At 51.1% G+C, this 15,008-nt stretch overlaps 22 pseudogenes; all 22 read right to left on the bottom strand.

Annotated features, from left to right (window-relative positions):
• Positions 1 to 758: 758 nt before the first annotated feature.
• Positions 759 to 877, bottom strand: LOC141056263 (5S ribosomal RNA; annotated as a pseudogene).
• An 854-nt stretch (positions 878 to 1,731) lies between these two features.
• Positions 1,732 to 1,850, bottom strand: LOC141051355 (5S ribosomal RNA; annotated as a pseudogene).
• A 469-nt stretch (positions 1,851 to 2,319) lies between these two features.
• Positions 2,320 to 2,438, bottom strand: LOC141058420 (5S ribosomal RNA; annotated as a pseudogene).
• Positions 2,439 to 2,899: 461 nt separating this feature from the next.
• On the bottom strand, positions 2,900 to 3,018 carry LOC141054135 (5S ribosomal RNA; annotated as a pseudogene).
• A 272-nt stretch (positions 3,019 to 3,290) lies between these two features.
• Positions 3,291 to 3,409, bottom strand: LOC141058475 (5S ribosomal RNA; annotated as a pseudogene).
• Positions 3,410 to 4,254: 845 nt separating this feature from the next.
• LOC141054129 (5S ribosomal RNA) lies at positions 4,255 to 4,373 on the bottom strand (annotated as a pseudogene).
• Positions 4,374 to 4,842: 469 nt separating this feature from the next.
• Positions 4,843 to 4,961, bottom strand: LOC141058602 (5S ribosomal RNA; annotated as a pseudogene).
• Positions 4,962 to 5,618: 657 nt separating this feature from the next.
• LOC141054126 (5S ribosomal RNA) lies at positions 5,619 to 5,737 on the bottom strand (annotated as a pseudogene).
• A 469-nt stretch (positions 5,738 to 6,206) lies between these two features.
• On the bottom strand, positions 6,207 to 6,325 carry LOC141057806 (5S ribosomal RNA; annotated as a pseudogene).
• Positions 6,326 to 6,402: 77 nt separating this feature from the next.
• LOC141054503 (5S ribosomal RNA) lies at positions 6,403 to 6,521 on the bottom strand (annotated as a pseudogene).
• An 845-nt stretch (positions 6,522 to 7,366) lies between these two features.
• Positions 7,367 to 7,485, bottom strand: LOC141054122 (5S ribosomal RNA; annotated as a pseudogene).
• A 77-nt stretch (positions 7,486 to 7,562) lies between these two features.
• LOC141051691 (5S ribosomal RNA) lies at positions 7,563 to 7,681 on the bottom strand (annotated as a pseudogene).
• A 273-nt stretch (positions 7,682 to 7,954) lies between these two features.
• LOC141057795 (5S ribosomal RNA) lies at positions 7,955 to 8,073 on the bottom strand (annotated as a pseudogene).
• Positions 8,074 to 8,346: 273 nt separating this feature from the next.
• LOC141056258 (5S ribosomal RNA) lies at positions 8,347 to 8,465 on the bottom strand (annotated as a pseudogene).
• A 1,621-nt stretch (positions 8,466 to 10,086) lies between these two features.
• Positions 10,087 to 10,205, bottom strand: LOC141051677 (5S ribosomal RNA; annotated as a pseudogene).
• A 273-nt stretch (positions 10,206 to 10,478) lies between these two features.
• On the bottom strand, positions 10,479 to 10,597 carry LOC141057784 (5S ribosomal RNA; annotated as a pseudogene).
• Positions 10,598 to 10,870: 273 nt separating this feature from the next.
• LOC141056253 (5S ribosomal RNA) lies at positions 10,871 to 10,989 on the bottom strand (annotated as a pseudogene).
• Positions 10,990 to 12,226: 1,237 nt separating this feature from the next.
• LOC141054117 (5S ribosomal RNA) lies at positions 12,227 to 12,345 on the bottom strand (annotated as a pseudogene).
• Positions 12,346 to 12,422: 77 nt separating this feature from the next.
• Positions 12,423 to 12,541, bottom strand: LOC141051670 (5S ribosomal RNA; annotated as a pseudogene).
• A 273-nt stretch (positions 12,542 to 12,814) lies between these two features.
• Positions 12,815 to 12,933, bottom strand: LOC141057773 (5S ribosomal RNA; annotated as a pseudogene).
• A 273-nt stretch (positions 12,934 to 13,206) lies between these two features.
• On the bottom strand, positions 13,207 to 13,325 carry LOC141056248 (5S ribosomal RNA; annotated as a pseudogene).
• A 1,237-nt stretch (positions 13,326 to 14,562) lies between these two features.
• Positions 14,563 to 14,681, bottom strand: LOC141054107 (5S ribosomal RNA; annotated as a pseudogene).
• Positions 14,682 to 15,008: the final 327 nt, after the last annotated feature.

Here is a 15,008-nt window from a genome sequence, read left to right as displayed (position 1 = left end):
TTCCCAGCCAGTCTCCCATGCCGGTACTGGCCCGGCCTCAAGCTGCTTAGCGGCTGCAATCTGACGAGGGCATGCATATTCAGCTTAGAATGGCCGTTGACAGAAGCGTGCCATCTCTGACGTTTTTTTCAAGAAGGATAAACTCGGAAGGGCAAGCTTGGAAATAAAACATACAAAATGTTAACAGGACCAGGGATTCCCAGCCAGTCTCCCATGCCGGTACTGGCCTGGCCTCAAGCTGCTTAGCAGCTGCAATCTGACAAGGGCATGCATATTCAGCTTAGAATGGCCGTTGACAGAAGCGTGCCATCTCTGACGTTCTTTTCAAGAAGGATAAACTCGGAAGGGCAAGCTTGGAAATAAAACGTACAAAATGTCAACAGGACCAGGGATTCCCAGCCAGTCTCCCATGCCGGTACTGGCCCGGCCTCAAGCTGCTGCGATCTGACAAGGGCATGCATATTCAGCTTAGAATGGCCATTGACGCAAGTGTGCCATCTCTGACGTTCTTTTCAAGAAGGATAAACTCGGAAGGGCAAGCTTGGAAAAAAAACGTACAAAATGTCAACACGACCAGGGATTCCCAGCCAGTCTCCCATGCCAGTACTGGCCCAGCCTCAAGCTGCTTAGCGGCTGCGATCTGACGAGGGCATGCATATTCAGCTTAGAATGGCCGTTGACGGAAGCGTGGCATCTCTGACGTTCTTTTCAAGAAGGATAAACTCGGAAGGGCAAGCTTGGAAATAAAACGTACAAAATGTCAACAGGACCAGGGATTCCCAGCCAGTCTCCCATGCCGGTACTGGCCCGGCCTCAAGCTGCTTAGCAGCTGCGATCTGACGAGGGCATGCATATTCAGCTTAGAATGGCCGTTGACGGAAGCGTGCCATCTCTGACGTTCTTTTCAAGAAGGATAAACTCGGAAGGGCAAGCTTGGAAATAAAACGTACAAAATGTCAACAGGACCAGGGATTCCCAGCCAGTCTCCCATGCCGGTACTGGCCCGGCCTCAAGCTGCTTAGCAGATGTGATCTGACGAGGGCATGCATATTCAGCTTAGAATGGCCGTTGACAGAAGCGTGCCATCTCTGACGTTTTTTTCAAGAAGGATAAACTCGGAAGGGCAAGCTTGGAAAAAAAACATACAGAATGTCAACAGGACCAGGGATTCCCAGCCAGTCTCCCATGCCGGTACTGGCCCGGCCTCAAGCTGCTTAGAGGCTGCGATCTGACGAGGGAATGCATATTCAGCTTAGAATGGCCGTTGACGGAAGCGTGCCATCTCTGACGTTTTTTTCAAGAAGGATAAACTCGGAAGGGCAAGCTTGGAAATAAAACGTACAAAATGTCAACAGGACCAGGGATTCCCAGCCAGTCTCCCATGCCGGTACTGGCCCGGCCTCAAGCTGCTTAGCGGCTGCGATGTGACGAGGGCATGCATATTCAGTTTAGAATGGCCGTTGACGGAAGCGTGCCATCTCTGACGTTCTTTTCAAGAAGGATAAACTCGGAAGGGCAAGCTTGGAAAAAAAAACGTACAAAATGTCAACAGGACCAGGGATTCCCAGCCAGTCTCCCATGCCGATACTGGCCCAGCCTCAAGCTGCTGCGATCTGACGAGGGCATGCATATTCAGCTTAGAATGGCCGTTGACGGAAGCGTGCCATCTCTGACGTTCTTTTCAAGAAGGATAAACTCGGAAGGGCAAGCTTGGAAATAAAACGTACAAAATGTCAACAGGACCAGGAATTCCCAGCCAGTCTCCCATGCCGGTACTGGCCCGGCCTCAAGCTGCTTAGCGGCTGCGATCTGACGAGGGCATGCATATTCAGCTTAGAATGGCCGTTGACAGAAGCGTGCCATCTCTGACGTTCTTTTCAAGAAGGATAAACTCGGAAGGGCAAGCTTGGAAATAAAACGTACAAAATGTCAACAGCACCAGGGATTCCCATCCAGTCTCCCATGCCGGTACTGGCCCGGCCTCAAGCTGCTTAGCGGCTGCGATCTGACGAGGGGATGCATATTCAGCTTAGAATGGCCGTTGACGGAAGCGTGCCATCTCTGACGTTCTTTTCAAGAAGGATAAACTCGGAAGGGCAAGCTTGGAAATAAAACGTACAAAATGTCAACAGGACCAGGGATTCCCAGCCAGTCTCCCATGCCGGTACTGGCCCAGCCTCAAGCTGCTTAGCGGCTGCGATGTGACGAGGGTATGCATATTCAGCTTAGAATAGCCGTTGACGGACGCGTGCCATCTCTGACGTTCTTTTCAAGAAGGATAAACTCGGAAGGGCAAGCTTGGAAAAAAAACGTACAAAACGTCAACAGGACCAGGGATTCCCAGCCAGTCTCCCATGCCGGTACTGGCCCGGCCTCAAGCTGCTTAGCGGCTGCGATCTGACGAGGGCAGGCATATTCAGCTTAGAATGGCCGTTGACGGAAGTGTGCCATCTCTGACGTTTTTTTCAAGAAGGATAAACTCGGAAGGGCAAGCTTGGAAAAAAAACGTACAAAATGTCAACAGGACCAGGGATTCCCAGCCAGTCTCCCATGCCGGTACTGGCCCGGCCTCAGGCTGCTTAGCGGCTGCGATCTGATGAGGGCATGCATATTCAGCTTAGAATGGCCATTGACGAAAGTGTGCCATCTCTGACGTTCTTTTCAAGAAGGATAAACTCGGAAGGGCAAGCTTGGAAATAAAACGTACAAAATGTCAACAGGACCAGGGATTCCCAGCCAGTCTCCCATGCCGGTACTGGCCCGGCCTCAAGCTGCTGCGATCTGACGAGGGCATGCATATTCAGCTTAGAATGGCCGTTGACGGAAGCGTGCCATCTCTGACGTTCTTTTCAAGAAGGATAAACTCGGAAGGGCAAGCTTGGAAAAAAAACATTCAAAATGTCAACAGGACCAGGGATTCCCAGCCAGTCTCCCATGCCGGTACTGGCCCGGCCTCAAGCTGCTTAGCGGCTGCGATCTGACGAGGGCATGCATATTCAGCTTAGAATGGCCGTTGACGGAAGTGTGCCATCTCTGACGTTCTTTTCAAGAAGGATAAACTCGGAAGGGCAAGCTTGGAAATAAAACGTACAAAATGTCAACAGGACCAGGGATTCCCAGCCAGTCTCCCATGCCGGTACTGGCCCGGCCTCAAGCTGCTTAGCGGCTGCGATCTGACGAGGGCATGCATATTCAGCTTAGAATGGCCGCTGACGGAAGCGTGCCATCTCTGACGTTTTTTTCAAGAAGAATAAACTCGGAAGGGCAAGCTTGGAAAAAAACGTACAAAATGTCAACAGGACCAGGGATTCCCAGCCAGTGTCCCATGCCAGTACTGGCCCGGCCTCAAGCTGCTTAGCGGCTGCGATCTGACGAGGGCAGGCATTTTCAGCTTAGAATGGCCGTTGACGTAAGCGTACCATCTCTGACGTTTTTTTCAAGAAGGATAAACTCGGAAGGGCAAGCTTGGAAATAAAACGTACAAAATGTCAACAGGACAAGGGATTCCCAGCCAGTCTCCCATGCCGGTACTGGCCCTGCCTCAGGCTGCTTAGCAGCTGCGATCTGACGAGGGCATGCATATTTAGCTTAGAATGGCCATTGACGGAAGTGTGCAATCTCTGACGTTCTTTTCAAGAAGGATAAACTCGGAAGGGCAAGCTTGGAAATAAAACGTACAAAATGTCAACAGGACCAGGGATTCCCAGCCAGTCTCCCATGCCGGTACTGGCCCGGCCTCAAGCTGCTGCGATCTGACAAGGGCATGCATATTCAGCTTAGAATGGCCATTGACGGAAGTGTGCCATCTCTGACGTTCTTTTCAAGAAGGATAAACTCGGAAGGGCAAGCTTGGAAAAAAAACGTACAAAATGTCAACACGACCAGGGATTCCCAGCCAGTCTCCCATGCCAGTACTGGCCCAGCCTCAAGCTGCTTAGCGGCTGCGATCTGACAAGGGCATGCATATTCAGCTTAGAATGGCCGTTGACGGAAGCGTGCCATCTCTGACGTTCTTTTCAAGAAGGATAAACTCGGAAGGGCAAGCTTGGAAATAAAACGTACAAAATGTCAACAGGACCAGGGATTCCCAGCCAGTCTCCCATGCCGGTACTGGCCCGGCCTCAAGCTGCTGCGATCTGACGAGGGCATGCATATTCAGCTTAGAATGGCCGTTGACGGAAGTGTGCCATCTCTGACGTTCTTTTCAAGAAGGATAAACTCGGAAGGGCAAGCTTGGAAAAAAAACATACAAAATGTCAACAGGACCAGGGATTCCCAGCCAGTCTCCCATGCCGGTACTGGCCCGGCCTCAAGCTGCTTAGCGGCTGCGATCTGACGAGGGCATGCATATTCAGCTTAGAATGGCCGTTGACGGAAGCGTGCCATCTCTGACGTTCTTTTCAAGAAGGATAAACTCGGAAGGGCAAGCTTGGAAATAAAACGTACAAAATGTCAACAGGACCAGGGATTCCCAGCCAGTCTCCCATGCTGGTACTGGCCCGGCCTCAAGCTGCTTAGCGGCTGCGATCTGACGAGGGAATGCATATTCAGCTTAGAATGGCCGTTGACGGAAGCGTGCCATCTCTGACGTTCTTTTCAAGAAGGATAAACTCGGAAGGGCAAGCTTGGAAAAAAAATGTACAAAATGTCAACAGGACCAGGGATTCCCAGCCAGGCTCCTATGCCGGTAATGGCCCGGCCTCAAGCTGCTTAGCGGCTGCGATGTGACGAGGGAATGCATATTCAGCTTAGAATGGCCGTTGACGGACGCGTGCCATCTCTGACGTTCTTTTCAAGAAGGATAAACTCGGAAGGGCAAGCTTGGAAAAAAAACGTACAAAATGTCAACAGGACCAGGGATTCCCAGCCAGTTTCCCATGCCGGTACTGGCCCGGCCTCAAGCTGCTTAGTGGCTGCGATCTGACGAGGGCAGGCATATTCAGCTTAGAATGGCCGTTGACAGAAGCGTGCCATCTCTGACGTTTTTTTCAAGAAGGATAAACTCGGAAGGGCAAGCTTGGAAAAAAAACGTACAAAATGTCAACAGGACCAGGGATTCCCAGCCAGTCTCCCATGCCGGTACTGGCCCGGCCTCCGGCTGCTTAGCAGCTGCGATCTGATGAGGGCATGCATATTCAGCTTAGAAGGGCCATTGACGGAAGAGTGCCATCTCTGACGTTCTTTTCAAGAAGGATAAACTCGGAAGGGCAAGCTTGGAAATAAAACGTACAAAATGTCAACAGGACCAGGGATTCCCAGCCAGTCTCCCATGCTGGTACTGGCCCGGCCTCAAGCTGCTGCGATCTGACGAGGGCATGCATATTCAGCTTAGAATGGCCGTTGACGGAAGCGTGCCATCTCTGACGTTCTTTTCAAGAAGGATAAACTCGGAAGGGCAAGCTTGGAAAAAAAACGTACAAAATGTCAACAGGACCAGGGATTCCCAGCCAGTCTCCCATGCCTGTACTAGCCCGGCCTCAAGCTGCTTAGCAGCTGCGATCTGACGAGGGCATGCATATTCAGATTAGAATGGCCGTTGACGGAAGCGTGCCATCTCTGACGTTTTTTTCAAGAAGGATAAACTCGGAAGGGCAAGCTTGGAAAAAAAACGTACAAAATGTCAACAGGACCAGGGATTCCCAGCCAGTCTCCCATGCCGGTACTGGCCCGGCCTCAAGCTGCTTAGCGGCTGCGATCTGACGAGGGCATGCATATTCAGCTTAGAATGGCCGTTGACGGAAGCGTGCCATCTCTGACGTTCTTTTCAAGAAGGATAAACTCGGAAGGGCAAGCTTGGAAATAAAACGTACAAAATATCAACAGGACCAGGGATTCCCAGCCAGTCTCCCATGCTGGTACTGGCCCGGCCTCAAGCTGCTTAGCGGCTGCGATCTGACGAGGGCATGCATATTCAGCTTAGAATGGCCGTTGACGGAAGCGTGCCATCTCTGACGTTCTTTTCAAGAAGGATAAACTCGGAAGGGCAAGCTTGGAAAAAAAATGTACAAAATGTCAACAGGACCAGGGATTCCCAGCCAGTCTCCTATGCCGGTACTGGCCCGGCTTCAAGCTGCTTAGCGGCTGCGATGTGACGAGGGAATGCATATTCAGCTTAGAATGGCCGTTGACGGACTCGTGCCATCTCTGACGTTCTTTTCAAGAAGGATAAACTCGGAAGGGCAAGCTTGGAAAAAAAACGTACAAAATGTCAACAGGACCAGGGATTCCCAGCCAGTCTCCCATGCCGGTACTGGCCCGGCCTCAAGCTGCTTAGTGGCTGCGATCTGACGAGGGCAGGCATATTCAGCTTAGAATGGCCGTTGACAGAAGCGTGCCATCTCTGACGTTTTTTTCAAGAAGGATAAACTCGGAAGGGCAAGCTTGGAAAAAAAACGTACAAAATGTCAACAGGACCAGGGATTCCCAGCCAGTCTCCCATGCCAGTACTGGCCCGGCCTCAAGCTGCTTAGCGGCTGCGATCTGACGAGGGCAGGCATATTCAGCTTAGAATGGCCGTTGACGGAAGCGTGCCATCTCTGACGTTTTTTTCAAGAAGGATAAACTCGGAAGGGCAAGCTTGGAAAAAAAACGTACAAAATGTCAACAGGACCAGGGATTCCCAGCCAGTCTTCCATGCCGGTACTGGCCCGGCCTCAGGCTGCTTAGCAGCTGCGATCTGACGAGGGCATGCATATTTAGCTTAGAATGGCCATTGACGGAAGTGTGCAATCTCTGACGTTCTTTTCAAGAAGGATAAACTCGGAAGGGCAAGCTTGGAAATAAAACGTACAAAATGTCAACAGGAACAGGGATTCCCAGCCAGTCTCCCATGCCGGTACTGGCCCGGCCTCAAGCTGCTGCGATCTGACAAGGGCATGCATATTCAGCTTAGAATGGCCATTGACGGAAGTGTGCCATCTCTGACGTTCTTTTCAAGAAGGATAAACTCGGAAGGGCAAGCTTGGAAAAAAAACGTACAAAATGTCAACACGACCAGGGATTCCCAGCCAGTCTCCCATGCCAGTACTGGCCCAGCCTCAAGCTGCTTAGCGGCTGCGATCTGACGAGGGCATGCATATTCATCTTAGAATGGCCGTTGACGGAAGCGTGCCATCTCTGACGTTCTTTTCAAGAAGGATAAACTCGGAAGGGCAAGCTTGGAAATAAAACGTACAAAATGTCAACAGGACCAGGGATTCCCAGCCAGTCTCCCATGCCGGTACTGGCCCGGCCTCAAGCTGCTGCGATGTGACGAGGGCATGCATATTCAGCTTAGAATGGCCGTTGACGGAAGCGTGCCATCTCTGACGTTCTTTTCAAGAAGGATAAACTCGGAATGGCAAGCTTGGAAAAAAAACATACAAAATGTCAACAGGACCAGGGATTCCCAGCCAGTCTCCCATGCCGGTACTGGCCCGGCCTCAAGCTGCTTAGCGGCTGCGATCTGACGAGGGCATGCATATTCAGCTTAGAATGGCCGTTGACGGAAGGGTGCCATCTCTGACGTTCTTTTCAAGAAGGATAAACTCGGAAGGGCAAGCTTGGAAATAAAACGTACAAAATGTCAACAGGACCAGGGATTCCCAGCCAGTCTCCCATGCTGGTACTGGCCCGGCCTCAAGCTGCTTAGCGGCTGCGATCTGACGAGGGCATGCATATTCAGCTTAGAATGGCCGTTGACGGAAGCGTGCCATCTCTGACGTTCTTTTCAAGAAGGATAAACTCGGAAGGGCAAGCTTGGAAAAAAAATGTACAAAATGTCAACAGGACCAGGGATTCCCAGCCAGTCTCCTATGCCGGTACTGGCACGGCCTCAAGCTGCTTAGCGGCTGCGATGTGACGAGGGAATGCATATTCAGCTTAGAATGGCCGTTGACAGACGCATGCCATCTCTGACGTTCTTTTCAAGAAGGATAAACTCGGAAGGGCAAGCTTGGAAAAAAAACGTACAAAATGTCAACAGGACCAGGGATTCCCAGCCAGTCTCCCATGCCGGTACTGGCCCGGCCTCAAGCTGCTTAGTGGCTGCGATCTGACGAGGGCAGGCATATTCAGCTTAGAATGGCCGTTGACAGAAGCGTGCCATCTCTGACGTTTTTTTCAAGAAGGATAAACTCGGAAGGGCAAGCTTGGAAAAAAAACGTACAAAATGTCAACAGGACCAGGGATTCCCAGCCAGTCTCCCATGCCGGTACTGGCCCTGCCTCCGGCTGCTTAGCAGCTGCGATCTGATGAGGGCATGCATATTCAGCTTAGAAGGGCCATTGACGGAAGTGTGCCATCTCTGACGTTCTTTTCAAGAAGGATAAACTCGGAAGGGCAAGCTTGGAAATAAAACGTACAAAATGTCAACAGGACCAGGGATTCCCAGCCAGTCTCCCATGCCGGTACTGGCCCGGCCTCAAGCTGCTTAGCAGCTGCGATCTGACGAGGGCATGCATATTCAGCTTAGAATGGCCGTTGACAGAAGCGTGCCATCTCTGACGTTTTTTTCAAGAAGGATAAACTCGGAAGGGCAAGCTTGGAAATAAAACGTACAAAATGTTAACAGGACCAGGGATTCCCAGCCAGTCTCCCATGCCGGTACTGGCCCGGCCTCAGGCTGCTTAGCAGCTGCGATCTGACGAGGGCATGCATATTTAGCTTAGAACGGCCATTGACGGAAGTGTGCAATCTCTGACGTTCTTTTCAAGAAGGATAAACTCGGAAGGGCAAGCTTGGAAATAAAACGTACAAAATGTCAACAGGACCAGGGATTCCCAGCCAGTCTCCCATGCCGGTACTGGCCCGGCCTCAAGCTGCTGCGATCTGACAAGGGCATGCATATTCAGCTTAGAATGGCCATTGACGGAAGTGTGCCATCTCTGACGTTCTTTTCAAGAAGGATAAACTCGGAAGGGCAAGCTTGGAAAAAAAACGTACAAAATGTCAACACGACCAGGGATTACCAGCCAGTCTCCCATGCCAGTACTGGCCCAGCCTCAAGCTGCTTAGCGGCTGCGATCTGACGAGGGCATGCATATTCAGCTTAGAATGGCCGTTGACGGAAGCGTGCCATCTCTGACGTTCTTTTCAAGAAGGATAAACTCGGAAGGGCAAGCTTGGAAATAAAACGTACAAAATGTCAACAGGACCAGGGAGTCCCAGCCAGTCTCCCATGCCGGTACTGGCCCAGCCTCAAGCTGCTTAACAGCTGCGATCTGACGAGGGCATGCATATTCAGCTTAGAATGGCCGTTGACAGAAGCGTGCCATCTCTGACGTTTTTTTCAAGAAGGATAAACTCGGAAGGGCAAGCTTGGAAATAAAACATACAAAATGTTAACAGGACCAGGGATTCCCAGCCAGTCTCCCATGCCGGTACTGGCCGGGCCTCAAGCTGCTGCGATCTGACAAGGGCATGCATATTCAGCTTAGAATGGCCATTGACGGAAGTGTGCCATCTCTGACGTTTTTTTCAAGAAGGATAAACTCGGAAGGGCAAGCTTGGAAAAAAAACGTACAAAATGTCAACACGACCAGGGATTCCCAGCCAGTCTCCCATGCCAGTACTGGCCCAGCCTCAAGCTGCTTAGCGGCTGCGATCTGACGAGGGCATGCATATTCAGCTTAGAATGGCCGTTGACGGAAGCATGCCATCTCTGACGTTCTTTTCAAGAAGGATAAACTCGGAAGGGCAAGCTTGGAAATAAAACGTACAAAATGTCAACAGGACCAGGGATTCCCAGCCAGTCTCCCATGCCGGTACTGGCCCGGCCTCAAGCTGCTGCGATGTGACGAGGGCATGCATATTCAGCTTAGAATGGCCGTTGACGGAAGCGTGCCATCTCTGACGTTCTTTTCAAGAAGGATAAACTCGGAAGGGCAAGCTTGGAAAAAAAACATACAAAATGTCAACAGGAACAGGGATTCCCAGCCAGTCTCCCATGCCGGTACTGGCCCAGCCTCAAGCTGCTTAGCGGCTGCGATCTGACGAGGGCATGCATATTCAGCTTAGAATGGCCGTTGACGGAAGTGTGCCATCTCTGACGTTCTTTTCAAGAAGGATAAACTCGGAAGGGCAAGCTTGGAAATAAAACGTACAAAATGTCAACAGGACCAGGGATTCCCAGCCAGTCTCCCATGCTGGTACTGGCCCGGCCTCAAGCTGCTTAGCGGCTGCGATCTGACGAGGGCATGCATATTCAGCTTAGAATGGCCGTTGACGGAAGCGTGCCATCTCTGACGTTCTTTTCAAGAAGGATAAACTCGGAAGGGCAAGCTTGGAAAAAAAATGTACAAAAAGTCAACAGGACCAGGGATTCCCAGCCAGTCTCCTATGCCGGTACTGGCCCGGCCTCAAGCTGCTTAGCGGCTGCGATGTGACGAGGGAATGCATATTCAGCTTAGAATGGCCGTTGACGGACGCGTGCCATCTCTGACGTTCTTTTCAAGAAGGATAAACTCGGAAGGGCAAGCTTGGAAAAAAAACGTACAAAATGTCAACAGGACCAGGGATTCCCAGCCAGTCTCCCATGCCGGTACTGGCCCGGCCTCAAGCTGCTTAGTGGCTGCGATCTGACGAGGGCAGGCATATTCAGCTTAGAATGGCCGTTGACAGAAGCGTGCCATCTCTGACGTTTTTTTCAAGAAGGATAAACTCGGAAGGGCAAGCTTGGAAAAAAAACGTACAAAATGTCAACAGGACCAGGGATTCCCAGCCAGTCTCCCATGCCGGTACTGGCCCGGCCTCCGGCTGCTTAGCAGCTGCGATCTGATGAGGGCATGCATATTCAGCTTAGAAGGGCCATTGACGGAAGTGTGCCATCTCTGACGTTCTTTTCAAGAAGGATAAACTCGGAAGGGCAAGCTTGGAAATAAAACGTACAAAATGTCAACAGGACCAGGGATTCCCAGCCAGTCTCCCATGCCGGTACTGGCCCGGCCTCAAGCTGCTTAGCAGCTGCGATCTGACGAGGGCATGCATATTCAGCTTAGAATGGCCGTTGACGGAAGCGTGCCATCTCTGACGTTTTTTTCAAGAAGGATAAACTCGGAAGGGCAAGCTTGGAAATAAAACGTACAAAATGTTAACAGGACCAGGGATTCCCAGCCAGTCTCCCATGCCGGTACTGGCCCGGCCTCAGGCTGCTTAGCAGCTGCGATCTGACGAGGGCATGCATATTTAGCTTAGAATGGCCATTGACGGAAGTGTGCAATCTCTGACGTTCTTTTCAAGAAGGATAAACTCGGAAGGGCAAGCTTGGAAATAAAACGTACAAAATGTCAACAGGACCAGGGATTCCCAGCCAGTCTCCCATGCCGGTACTGGCCCGGTCTCAAGCTGCTGCGATCTGACAAGGGCATGCATATTCAGCTTAGAATGGCCATTGACGGAAGTGTGCCATCTCTGACGTTCTTTTCAAGAAGGATAAACTCGGAAGGGCAAGCTTGGAAAAAAAACGTACAAAATGTCAACACGACCAGGGATTCCCAGCCAGTCTCCCATGCCAGTACTGGCCCAGCCTCAAGCTGCTTAGCGGCTGCGATCTGACAAGGGCATGCATATTCAGCTTAGAATGGCCATTGACGGAAGTGTGCCATCTCTGACGTTCTTTTCAAGAAGGATAAACTCGGAAGGGCAAGCTTGGAAATAAAACGTACAAAATGTCAACAGGACCAGGGATTCCCAGCCAGTCTCCCATGCCGGTACTGGCCCGGCCTCAAGCTGCTTAGCGGCTGCAATCTGACGAGGGAATGCATATTCAGCTTAGAATGGCCGTTGACAGAAGCGTGCCATCTCTGATGTTTTTTTCAAGAAGTATAAACTCGGAAGGGCAAGCTTGGAAATAAAACATACAAAATGTTAACAGGACCAGGGATTCCCAGCCAGTCTCCCATGCCGGTACTGGCCCGGCCTCAAGCTGCTTAGCAGCTGCAATCTGACAAGGGCATGCATATTCAGCTTAGAATGGCCGTTGACAGAAGCGTGCCATCTCTGACGTTCTTTTCAAGAAGGATAAACTCGGAAGGGCAAGCTTGGAAATAAAACGTACAAAATGTCAACAGGACCAGGGATTCCCAGCCAGTCTCCCATGCCGGTACTGGCCCGGCCTCAAGCTGCTGCGATGTGACGAGGGCATGCATATTCAGCTTAGAATGGCCGTTGACGGAAGCGTGCCATCTCTGACGTTCTTTTCAAGAAGGATAAACTCGGAAGGGCAAGCTTGGAAAAAAAACATACAAAATGTCAACAGGACCAGGGATTCCCAGCCAGTCTCCCATGCCGGTACTGGCCCGGCCTCAAGCTGCTTAGCGGCTGCGATCTGACGAGGGCATGCATATTCAGCTTAGAATGGCCGTTGACGGAAGCGTGCCATCTCTGACGTTCTTTTCAAGAAGGATAAACTCGGAAGGGCAAGCTTGGAAATAAAACGTACAAAATGTCAACAGGACCAGGGATTCCCAGCCAGTCTCCCATGCTGGTACTGGCCCGGCCTCAAGCTGCTTAGCGGCTGCGATCTGACGAGGGCATGCATATTCAGCTTAGAATGGCCGTTGACGGAAGCGTGCCATCTCTGACGTTCTTTTCAAGAAGGATAAACTCGGAAGGGCAAGCTTGGAAAAAAAATGTACAAAATGTCAACAGGACCAGGGATTCCCAGCCAGTCTCCTATGCCGGTACTGGCCCGGCCTCAAGCTGCTTAGCGGCTGCGATGTGACGAGGGAATGCATATTCAGCTTAGAATGGCCGTTGACGGACGCGTGCCATCTCTGACGTTCTTTTCAAGAAGGATAAACTCGGAAGGGCAAGCTTGGAAAAAAAACGTACAAAATGTCAACAGGACCAGGGATTCCCAGCCAGTCTCCCATGCCGGTACTGGCCCGGCCTCAAGCTGCTTAGTGGCTGCGATCTGACGAGGGCAGGCATATTCAGCTTAGAATGGCCGTTGACAGAAGCGTGCCATCTCTGACGTTTTTTTCAAGAAGGATAAACTCGGAAGGGCAAGCTTGGAAAAAAAACGTACAAAATGTCAACAGGACCAGGGATTCCCAGCCAGTCTCCCATGCCGGTACTGGCCCGGCCTCCGGCTGCTTAGCAGCTGCGATCTGATGAGGGCATGCATATTCAGCTTAGAAGGGCCATTGACGGAAGTGTGCCATCTCTGACGTTCTTTTCAAGAAGGATAAACTCGGAAGGGCAAGCTTGGAAATAAAACGTACAAAATGTCAACAGGACCAGGGATTCCCAGCCAGTCTCCCATGCCGGTACTGGCCCGGCCTCAAGCTGCTTAGCAGCTGCGATCTGACGAGGGCATGCATATTCAGCTTAGAATGGCCGTTGACGGAAGCGTGCCATCTCTGACGTTTTTTTCAAGAAGGATAAACTCGGAAGGGCAAGCTTGGAAATAAAACGTACAAAATGTTAACAGGACCAGGGATTCCCAGCCAGTCTCCCATGCCGGTACTGGCCCGGCCTCAGGCTGCTTAGCAGCTGCGATCTGACGAGGGCATGCATATTTAGCTTAGAATGGCCATTGACGGAAGTGTGCAATCTCTGACGTTCTTTTCAAGAAGGATAAACTCGGAAGGGCAAGCTTGGAAATAAAACGTACAAAATGTCAACAGGACCAGGGATTCCCAGCCAGTCTCCCATGCCGGTACTGGCCCGGTCTCAAGCTGCTGCGATCTGACAAGGGCATGCATATTCAGCTTAGAATGGCCATTGACGGAAGTGTGCCATCTCTGACGTTCTTTTCAAGAAGGATAAACTCGGAAGGGCAAGCTTGGAAAAAAAACGTACAAAATGTCAACACGACCAGGGATTCCCAGCCAGTCTCCCATGCCAGTACTGGCCCAGCCTCAAGCTGCTTAGCGGCTGCGATCTGACAAGGGCATGCATATTCAGCTTAGAATGGCCATTGACGGAAGTGTGCCATCTCTGACGTTCTTTTCAAGAAGGATAAACTCGGAAGGGCAAGCTTGGAAATAAAACGTACAAAATGTCAACAGGACCAGGGATTCCCAGCCAGTCTCCCATGCCGGTACTGGCCCGGCCTCAAGCTGCTTAGCGGCTGCAATCTGACGAGGGAATGCATATTCAGCTTAGAATGGCCGTTGACAGAAGCGTGCCATCTCTGATGTTTTTTTCAAGAAGTATAAACTCGGAAGGGCAAGCTTGGAAATAAAACATACAAAATGTTAACAGGACCAGGGATTCCCAGCCAGTCTCCCATGCCGGTACTGGCCCGGCCTCAAGCTGCTTAGCAGCTGCAATCTGACAAGGGCATGCATATTCAGCTTAGAATGGCCGTTGACAGAAGCGTGCCATCTCTGACGTTCTTTTCAAGAAGGATAAACTCGGAAGGGCAAGCTTGGAAATAAAACGTACAAAATGTCAACAGGACCAGGGATTCCCAGCCAGTCTCCCATGCCGGTACTGGCCCGGCCTCAAGCTGCTGCGATGTGACGAGGGCATGCATATTCAGCTTAGAATGGCCGTTGACGGAAGCGTGCCATCTCTGACGTTCTTTTCAAGAAGGATAAACTCGGAAGGGCAAGCTTGGAAAAAAAACATACAAAATGTCAACAGGACCAGGGATTCCCAGCCAGTCTCCCATGCCGGTACTGGCCCGGCCTCAAGCTGCTTAGCGGCTGCGATCTGACGAGGGCATGCATATTCAGCTTAGAATGGCCGTTGACGGAAGCGTGCCATCTCTGACGTTCTTTTCAAGAAGGATAAACTCGGAAGGGCAAGCTTGGAAATAAAACGTACAAAATATCAACAGGACCAGGGATTCCCAGCCAGTCTCCCATGCTGGTACTGGCCCGGCCTCAAGCTGCTTAGCGGCTGCGATCTGACGAGGGCATGCATATTCAGCTTAGAATGGCCGTTGACGGAAGCGTGCCATCTCTGACGTTCTTTTCAAGAAGGATAAACTCGGAAGGGCAAGCTTGGAAAAAAAATGTACAAAATGTCAACAGGACCAGGGATTCCCAGCCAGTCTCCTATGCCGGTACTGGCCCGGC

The sequence above is a fragment of the Dendrobates tinctorius genome, unplaced genomic scaffold (assembly GCF_039654945.1).
Source record: "Dendrobates tinctorius isolate UK_male_01 unplaced genomic scaffold, ASM3965494v1 ptg000011l, whole genome shotgun sequence".
Lineage (NCBI taxonomy): Eukaryota > Metazoa > Chordata > Amphibia > Anura > Dendrobatidae > Dendrobates > Dendrobates tinctorius.
Note: the sequence above shows the minus strand (reverse complement) of the source record. Positions and strands in the feature narration are given on the sequence as shown.